Here is a 9,596-nt window from a genome sequence, read left to right on the forward strand (position 1 = left end):
CAGCCTCCCCTGGCACAGCCTGAGGCCATTTCCAAATGCCAAGAAATTCCCAGCTCAGTCCTCGGGCTCCCAGCTTGTCACCCTCCCCATTTAGAGTGCCACAGCCAATGTCCCCTGTCCCATTAACAGAGGTCTCTGTGTCTTGTGTGGTCACCAGAGCTTAAAACTCCATGACCAAACCCCTGAGCTGGGTCTGGAATAGCCTGGGAGTGATTCCAGCTCCATTTGCACCCACGGAGATAAAAAATCACAGAGTCCTGACATGGTTTGGGTGGAAAGGGACCCTAAAAGCCCATCCAGTGCCACCACGGGCAGGGACACCTGCCACTGTCCCGGGCTGCTCCTGAACAACCTTGGACACTTCCAGGGATTCTGGGGCAGCTCTGGGAATTTCCACTTCCCAAACTTCTCCAGGATTTTGCTCTGACATCCTTCTTGAGACATCCCAGAAGAATTTGCTTGGAAAGGGAAGCCTTTGGCAGAGGTTTTGCAGCTGGAGTGCTCTGACATCATTCCAGCCCCTCTCCAGCTCGGCTGATCTGGGATGTCACACACACCAGTGCCAAGGACTGGGACAGTTCTCCAAGGAGTTCCCCTGGGTGCTGAATGCTGAGAAGGGGCTGCTGGTGTGGGAGCCTTCACCTGCTCCCCACCGGTTTGGCCCAAAGCAGCTGAAAGGAGGTGCTAAAAAGTGGCACTTTGCTTTCAAAAGCAATTTACTTGAATTATCCCCATTTTCTCCGAGAAGGAAGTGCCTGGGTTACCCAGGAGCTGAACACAGGGATTTTACTGCTGGTGTTGGGGTTGGGGTTTTTTTTTCTTTTCTTTGCTAATAAGGTCAGGCTGTGAAATCTGACACCCAGCAGTACCACGGTGGGGCTTTATCCCCATCTCAGAACCCTTTTCCTTCATTCCACGTCATCTTCCCTCCTCTAATCTTGCCTGACAGGTGCTGGCTAAAAGCAGGAGCAGGGAAAAGGCAGATTTTAGGGTTGGAAAGAGCCGTCAGCAGCTCCTCATCCCGCTCAGGGTGTGACTTCTCACAGCCCGGAGCTGTGGTGGATCCATCCTGCCTGGTGCTGGGTCAGAGCTGTCCCAGGGACCAGGACAGGGGCTGGGAGCAGCAGCTGAGGGTTGGAATCGCACCCATTCCATCCCTGGCTCGGGAACTTTTCACACATGGCAGCAGAAGGAAATTTGTGAGCTCTGACACCTCGGGGTGTGACACGTTGGGTGCTCCAGGCTGGGAGCTGCCACCTTCCAGAATGTCTTGACATTTAGAAGACCCAGGAAAAATCCAAATTTCCCCTCTTCTCCAAACCTGGATGCTTTTACCCTTCCCCACTGACTGGTGAGGTCGCTTTGGAAGGTGGAATTCTTCAGGTGTCCCCGCCCATGGAAGGGCAGGTGGGACAAACTGAAAGAAGGAGAAGTTTATGTTGGATTTTCAGGAGGGAATTCCTCCCTGTGAGGGGCTGGGATGGAATTCCCAGATTTGCTGTGGCTGCCCCTGGATCCCTGGAAGTGTCCAAGGCCAGGTTGGGATAATCTGGGACAGTGGGAGGGGTCCCTGCCATGGCAGGGGTGGCTCTGATGGGATTTGAGGTCCTTCCAACCCAAACCATCCTGTTAAAATCCATGATTTAGTGGCCCAAGGGGACGTTTTGGGTCTGGATTTTCCCCCTCTGGAGCTGCAGATCTCTGGGTTCTCCCTGTGAATGATCCCAGATCCAGTGGCCCTCGACCATCTCAGCTCCCCCAAAGGGTCCCCAAGGTGCAGCATTCCCACCCAACCATCCCAGGAGCACATCCCCCTTCCCCTGGACCATTAAACACCTCCCAGGTCTGAGAGCAGGACAAGGAATTGGGGAGAAACTTCTGGAGGCACAAGAGCAAATCCTCGGCTCCTCCTCCTCCTCCTTTATTGCGATTTTCTCTTCCCACCTCTCTGGGAATGCTGCTGGAGGAGAGGGGGCTGTGACAGCTCCTCTGCACTCATCACCTAAAACCTGCCCAAAAAAGATGTTCAGCAAGTTCAAGGAACTGCCAGCACCTTTTTTAAAAATCGGAGACTGGGATTTTCACAGGAGTAAAAGAAGTTTTTGTGCCAAAATTCCATTGGGTGGCTGCAGGATTTGGGTTCCTGATTTCCTTGGGTTCCTGCAGAAATCTCTGTCTTGTTCTGGGTTTCCATTCCAGCTGGGGAAAGTTGATGCTTGGGGTTAAAGCACTGAAATAAAGTTAATTTTTAATTAAAAAAAGTGAGGATCTGGAAGTCACTGAGTTGCTCCCAGTAGAAGCTGGGATTTGCAAGAAAAAAGAAAAGAAAAAGAAAAAGAAAAAGAAAAAGAAAAAGAAAAAGAAAAAGAAAAAGAAAAAGAAAAAGAAAAAGAAAAAGAAAAAGAAAAAGAAAAAGAAAAAAAGAAAATAAGGATTTGCATCCTCAGATTTTTTTTTTTCCAAAATAAAATGGGGTTTCTGTGATGGAAGAATCCAAGGTTTATAGCAAGCTGAGCCCAGTAGAAACCAGTTTTATCCAAGCAAGAATAAATCTTCTGGACCAAATCCTCCTCCTACAGGTCCTGTAGAGCCCCCAGGGATTCCAGTGCTGCTGCTCTGGATTTATCTGGATTTAGTTGCCCTAAATGCAGGAATTTCACATTCCTGGTAAAAAGATGGATTCTGCTCCAGGTCCTCCCTAACCCAAACTGCTGCTGAGTAAAAATTGACATTGCCCAGGAATTTCTGCTTCCAAGACAAGGCCCAGGGAAGCATCTCAGCCCAGATCCTGCTTCCATGAAAAAGCTGCATGAGCTGGGACTGGCAGGAATTAAAAAAATAAAATTACAGCAGATTTCTGGCCCATTTTAAGCAAAAAACCAAGAGAAATAATGGGCTTTTCTCTTTCTTTTGGGGCTGAATAATTCACATTTCCATTAGTATAAACCCGGAGCCATTTTTTAAAAGCACTCCTTAATCCATGGATTTTTTTTTTTTTTTTCCCCTCTGATCTGCAGAATATCTAAATCAATGCCAGCCAGTTCGAGGTGTAAGACCTGGAGCGTCGAGTTTCCTGTCAGGTGGATGCACATGGACATGGATCACAGCATTCCCCCAAGGAAACTCTGGGATAAAGCAGAATTAATTATTGGATTTTTCTGCCTGTGGTTTCGCTCAGCATCTCCATCACTCCGGAATTAGGAAAGCAGAATTAAATTTTTTTTTTTTTTTTTTTTTTGGCTGTTCTCTGCATGGTTGGGTTTGAAAGGGACAAACAGGACCTGAATTCCTGATCCTACAGATGGAAATCCCTGTATTCCTGATCCTATGGCCAGGAATCCCTGAATTCCTGATCCTACAGATGGGATTCCCTGTATTCCTGATCCTATAGCCAGGAATCCCTGTATTTCCAATCCTACAGATGGAAATCCCTGTGTTCCTGATCCTACAGATGGGAATCCCTGTATTTCTGATCCTACAGCCAGGAATCCCTGTGTTCCTGATCCTACAGGTGAAAATCCCTGTATTCCTGATCCTACAGCCAGGAATCCCTGTATTCCCAATCCTCCAGCCAGGAATCCCTGTGTTCCTGATCCTACAGGTGGAAATCCCTGTGTTCCTGATCCTATAGCCAGGAATCCCTGTATTTCCAGTCCTACAGATGGGAATCCCTGTATTCCCAATCCTCCAGCCAGGAATCCCTGTGTTCCTGATTCCCTGCTGCTCTGCCATAGGGTCGGATGAGGGATTCAGAACTCCCCTTATCTCCAAACGTTCCCACTTGTGTTTTATGTCTCTCATTTTCCTTTCCAGTCTGGAGCAGGAGCCTGGAGGGGGCACAGGGAGCCAACACCTGGCACTGGGAAATCCAGAGGCTTCTGTGCCGAGAGGGAAAATTTATTTTGTTGATGATTTTCCCTGACTTTCAGTCCCCCCCCCAGCTGGCTGGGATGCAGATCCCAGCGCTGCCCGAGGCATTCTCTGTCTGGAGGAACAATAAAACTTCCCAGAGCCAAGGGAGCGGTGCCAGATGAGCCCATCTGGCAGCTCATTCCCCACCATTCCTGTGGTTGGTGGGAGCTTGTTGACTCCTTGTTCCCAGAAATTCCCAAGGGTCCTTGGATAAACTGCGAGGAACATTTGGAGGATGCTCATGAAACATTTGGAGAACGTTTCTGACAGCCAGGAGATCATTCCCGGACGGCTGACACGGGATCAAGGAATCACAAAATGCTGGAATTGTGGAATGGTTTGGGTTGGAAGGGGCTTGAAGCCCATCCAGTGCCACCCCTGCCCTGGGCAGGGACACCTCCCATTGTCCCTGGGTGCTCCAAGCCCTGTCCAGCCTGGCCTTGGGCACTTCCAGGGATGGGGATTTGCTGTGTCCATGCCTCTCCCGTGCTGGGAGCTCTGGATGAGTCTCCCAGAGCCGAGGGAAAGGGGAGGGGATAATTCCCCTTCCACCCACCTGCCCCTCCCAAATCAGGCTTCAGGTGCAGCATCTTGATGCCTTGGGTTTCAGCTTTTATATTTTTCAGGATCTCTGATGCTTAGTGTGTAACTCTGAAACTTCATGTTAGGTGTTAGTAAGGTGTTAGTAAGGTGTTGGTAAGGTGTTAGTTAGGTGTAAGGTGTTGGTGAGTTCTCTTCAAGGGGAGTTGGACACAATTCCTTCCCAGCCAGAGAATCAAGGACAACTGGGACCCAAAAATCAGAAACATCAGTGAGGGAAATGGGCAAGGCAGGGGCTGAGACTCCATAGCCTGGGGCTGTGCTTGGATCATTGACCCCAATGTGTGGATGAACCAAAACTGATAAAAGTGTAAAACTCGTGACCAGGATCCATCCTGGGTTTGATTTGGGTGCAGCCCCATCCAGGCTCTCCCCTGCCCAAGGTGAATCCTTTCAATAAATTCCTGTTTTATTCCTTTTGCTCTGTCTGGTCTCTGTTCCAGCTCAGCCTTTCCAGGCAACAATCTGCTGCTGGTTTCCCAAAATTTCCATCTCTAAAACTCCTTCTCCTGCTGGTTTCCCAAAGTTTCCATATCTAAAACTCCTTCTGCTGCTGGTTTCCCAAAATTTCCATCTCTAAACTCCTCCTGCTGCTGGTTTCCCAAAATTTCCCATCTCTAAAACTCCTCCTGCTGCTGGTTTCCCAAAGTTTCCATATCTAAAACTCCTTCTGCTGCTGGTTTCCCAAAATTTCCATCTCTAAAACTCCTCCTGCTGCTGGTTTCCCAAAATTTCCCATCTCTAAAACTCCTCCTGGTGCTGGTTTCCCAAAGTTTCCATCTCTAAAACTCCTCCTGGTGCTGGTTTCCCAAAATTTCCATCTCTAAAACTCTTGCAGGGGAGGAATTTTTGATCCATCAGAAGGTGGGAGCTCAATTTCCCACCCCTCATCCTCCCCACGGAAAAGATCCAATGGATTTGGTCTCACAGTGACTTCCAGAAGGATCCTGCCTGCCTGGGCTCTTCTGGCTGTGTATTTCCACCAATCCATTAGTCAGCAGCACCACTGCCATGCCTTTGGAGATATCCATACCCCAGTGCAGCATCTAATTCCCGGTGTTCTATTGATTCCCAGCTCTGCTCCAAAGGGCACTGACTCATCCTGCAGAGCTCCGGCAGAGGAGCTGCTGATAAAAACAACATTTAACATTTGGAGAGCCAGAGGATGGGGATGAGAAATGCTGCTCCAGCACAGGCACCCGGGGATCGTGAGCTGGATGCACAACGGGGAAAATTTTCCCTCCTGCCCTGATGCTGAATGCACGCAGGTTTTCCATGGGATTATTTTTTTGGGATGTGATGACTTTTTGGGTATCTAAAAACAGAGGCCAGACAAAATTAAGAGAATAAAAAGCAATTCTGTTTATTGAAGGTGTTCAGGTACATTTAGGGGCTGCACCCAGGGGCTGCACCCAAAATGGACAATGGGTCACAGGGTTTCACACTTTTATAAATTTGGTTTATTTGCATTTTGGGGTTAATCTCCCAATTGCAGCTCCAGGTAATGAAGTCATTTAGCCCAAGTCTCAAAGATAAAATGTTCCTGGTGGCCCCAGTCAAGGCTCTGGCCCTGCCCTGGCACCAAGCACAAACCCCCTGATGCCTTGGAGTGGCTCCCCAGAGCAGAGGCTAAAAATTAAGATGAAGAGAATAAAGTGGGGATTTATTCAAGGCCTTCAATAGATGCACCTTGGGCAGTCAAAGCTCTGAGAGGCTACACCCAAAATGGACAATGGTCACCAGTTTTTCCCATTTTTATAAATTTGGTTCATTTCCATGTTGGGGTTAATGTCCCAATTGCAGCTCCAGGTAATGAAGTCATTTAGCCCAGGTTTGCTCCCCCAGCTCCCTTTTGTTTCCATCTCTGGGGCCTGGGGCAGTGAGGGCTCCTTGATTGCCAGCCTGGAGAGGAATTGTTGTGTGTGCCCAAACTGGGAGAGCAGCAGCTCACACTGGGTGTGGAGTTTGGAGTTACACACTAAAGAGCTGCAGGGTTACAGATGGATGGAAAACACAAAAGCTGAAATGCTGGGGGATCAGATGGATTTGCTGGGATAACAGGGAATGGCTTCCCAGTGCCACGGGAATTTCCAGAGGAGAATTTCTTCCTGTGTGTGAAGGATGGAGAGGACAGAGGGGGTTACTGGAGGGGGAAGATTTCCCCTGCTCACATCACGACAAAACGACCTCGTTTTTATTCCCTCCAAATGTTCTGGCTGGGATCTGAACCACACTGAGGGAAGGAATCACAGAATCCTGGAATGGTTTGGGTTGGAGGGACCTTAAATCCCACCCAGAGCCACCCCTGCCATGGGCAGGGACACCTCCCACTGTCCCAGGTGCTCCAAACCCTGTCTTGGACACTTCCAGGGATCCAGGAATTCCAGCCACAGCTCCTCTGGGAATTCCATCCCAGCCCCTCCCCACCCTCAGACCTCACACCAACCTGAGCTTTACAAAACAAACCCGGACTCTTAAACTTCCAACGCCAATTTTTATTAAAGCTAAAAAGGATGAAAAGCGGAGTGGAGAGGGAGAAAAGTGCAGATCCCAGGCTGGGAGAGTCATCCCTCAGTCCTGGATCAATAAGGGCTGAGGAGCTCCTCTCCCAGAGCTCCCATCGATTTCCAGCAGAACCTGATTCCAAGGGAGCCAGTGCCACCTACTGAGGTGATTTCTCAGTCTCGTGGCATTTTTCTTGATAATTATGAAAACATCTTTAATTTTTAATTTTTTTTTTTTTTTTGCAAAGCAGGGACTGTGAGGTTAACGAGCATCCCCAGCTTTTGATGCCTGTTTGTCTTCCCGTGGAGAAAAAACCTCCCAGATCTCAGAATAAAACCGCGAGGACCCCACCCAAAAAAGCAAAATACACAAGGAAGAACGATAAACTTGAGTTTGACTCGATAAGCACATTTTTTTTTTCCTCCCTGCCGCGACCTCATGAGCTCTTCTGCCCAACCTCACCTTGTCAGGACACATTTGATGAGAATCCGGAGGGATTAAAGGAGTGGGTGTGGTGGCTCCGGGAATGCAGCATTCCTTCTCTCTGATGCAAACACCAGTTTGACTCAGATGCTTCCTCACACCTTAAAAAGACAGAGGTGTGATACAAAAAAAATCTGTGGCTGCCACATCCCTGGAAATGCCCAAGGCCAGGAAATGAACCTTGGAAATGAGAATGTGCTCAACCCTTCCAATGTTTCTCTTTCTCTCATTTTCCTTCATGGAAACCTCACTGCTCTGGGAGCCTTTTGATTCTTCTTGATCCTAAGGAGGTCATGCTACAAAAATCCCAATTCCAGTAAAATTACTGAAATAAAAGAAACACCAGGACTCTGATTAACTCAATCCATTATTAATTTAATGGACTGTATTCCAATACTGGGCAGTAAGTGAAGGGTTTTGAGTCAAATCAGATTTGGGACCGTTATGCAGAATTTTCCCAACAGCTCCACCTTTTTCAATCCCATCCCTAAATCCAGCCCTATCCAGGCCTGCAATTAAGCAGGACAGGAAGAGAATTAAACGTGGGCTTGGGCAGGATTTTTAACGAGGATGTTTTCCAGGAGTGGGGCCAAATGAGCCTAAATCCATCAGTGCCCAGAGGTGAGTGTGGAGCTGCAACAGGGAAAGGAGAATAAGAAACTTTCCCACTTGGACTAAACCCGAAACATTAATTAGGACATTAATTTAATTTCCCTTCCTATGTCAGCTTTTAATTAAGCCTTCACTTACCCTCTGAAGTTGGCTTTGGGATTGCAAGGAGTTGCCACGGAGTCTGTGGGTATCCCATGGAGTGTGTCCAGCTCTGAGCTGGGGGTGACAGGACAGAGGGGACAAAGGGACAAAGGGACACAGCTGCCACCTGGGCTGGTGGCCTTGGCAGAGGGAGAACAGAATTCCTGAGGCTGCTGCAAATCCCAGCTCAAAGCTCGGACCTTCCACTTACCTGGATCTCTGCAGATGCCCAAATTCCCCCCAGTTCAGAGCTCTAAAATTAATGCAGGAAAATTCCTAACGGCGCCTTCGTTAAATCCTCTCGCTAAGCCCAGCTCGTTAGATGCAATATCTGGTGGCTCTTCGTTCATTACTCCTCAATTTCAACTTTTTTAAGGCCCTCTTTTCATTCCTGGATATTGGATTTGATGAAACAACAATGGTCTCAGCAGAGGAAAAAGCTTTTCCTGGAATTATCTTCCCTGCTTCAGCCTCATCGTCCTTCTCCATCTCCCTCCCTGTCGTGTGCTCTCTCCATTCCTCATTTCCGTGCTGCAAAGAACACCCAGAGCCACCCAAGCTCCAGGGTGACTTCAGCTACCCCTCAGCAGGAGATTCTATGGGAATTAGGACCTGGATGTGGATAAAGACACAAGGTTGGTTTGGATAATCCGGATTGGAATCCTGGTCCTGCCCCAATCTCCCTGGGCGATGCTGAAAAAGCCATTTCAGGGTGGAATGACAATTTCTAACCCCCTGAAAGGATCCATTTATAATGCTTGGGGAAGGCTGGAAATCCTTCCACATCCTCACAGGAACGTTGGTTCAGTCAGGAGACAGAACAGACTCTGTTGGGTCTACAGAGAGGGGCTGAGACCCAGATTTCCAGAGAAGCTGTGGCTGCCCCATCCCTGGAATGTTCCAGGCTGGGCAGGGCTTGGAAGGTGTCCCTAAGGTCCCTTCCCCACCCAAACCATTCCGTGTTTCCACAGTTCTGTCTTCCCACAGAAATCCTCAGTCCAGAAAAATCTCCTGGGCAGAAAATCATGGAGAAAAGACAAACCTTTCCCATCTCGGAGAAATCCGTGGATTCACCACTGGGGGACTTTGCCAGCCCATTAAAACCAGTAGGAACCCACCAGTGGATTTAATGGAGCAAGAAGAATTTTCCTGCTCATGTTTCAGCAAAGAAATTTTTTGCAGTGCTCCAGAGGTGACTCAGCAAAGTCCCTCCCCACCATTCCTTCCCCTCTTTCCAGGAAATTTCACCAAGCACGAACTTTGGCAGGGAGGCTGTGGAGGACAGTCAAGTGAATTCTATTTTGCTGTATAAATTAAGAGGGCAATCAGTTAAAAGTCATTTT

At 48.4% G+C, this 9,596-nt stretch overlaps 1 long non-coding RNA gene across 1 annotated transcript; it reads right to left on the minus strand.

Annotated features, from left to right (window-relative positions):
* Positions 1 to 5,850: 5,850 nt before the first annotated feature.
* Positions 5,851 to 9,070, minus strand: LOC148220988 (uncharacterized). Its single transcript, XR_015808638.1, has 2 exons — positions 7,480 to 9,070; positions 5,851 to 6,620 (listed from the first exon to the last, which is right to left on the minus strand). It is a non-coding gene; the product is annotated as an uncharacterized LOC148220988 (long non-coding RNA).
* Positions 9,071 to 9,596: the final 526 nt, after the last annotated feature.

The sequence above is a fragment of the Sturnus vulgaris genome, chromosome 28, assembly GCF_052056855.1.
Source record: "Sturnus vulgaris isolate bStuVul1 chromosome 28, bStuVul1.hap1, whole genome shotgun sequence".
Classification (NCBI taxonomy): domain Eukaryota; kingdom Metazoa; phylum Chordata; class Aves; order Passeriformes; family Sturnidae; genus Sturnus; species Sturnus vulgaris.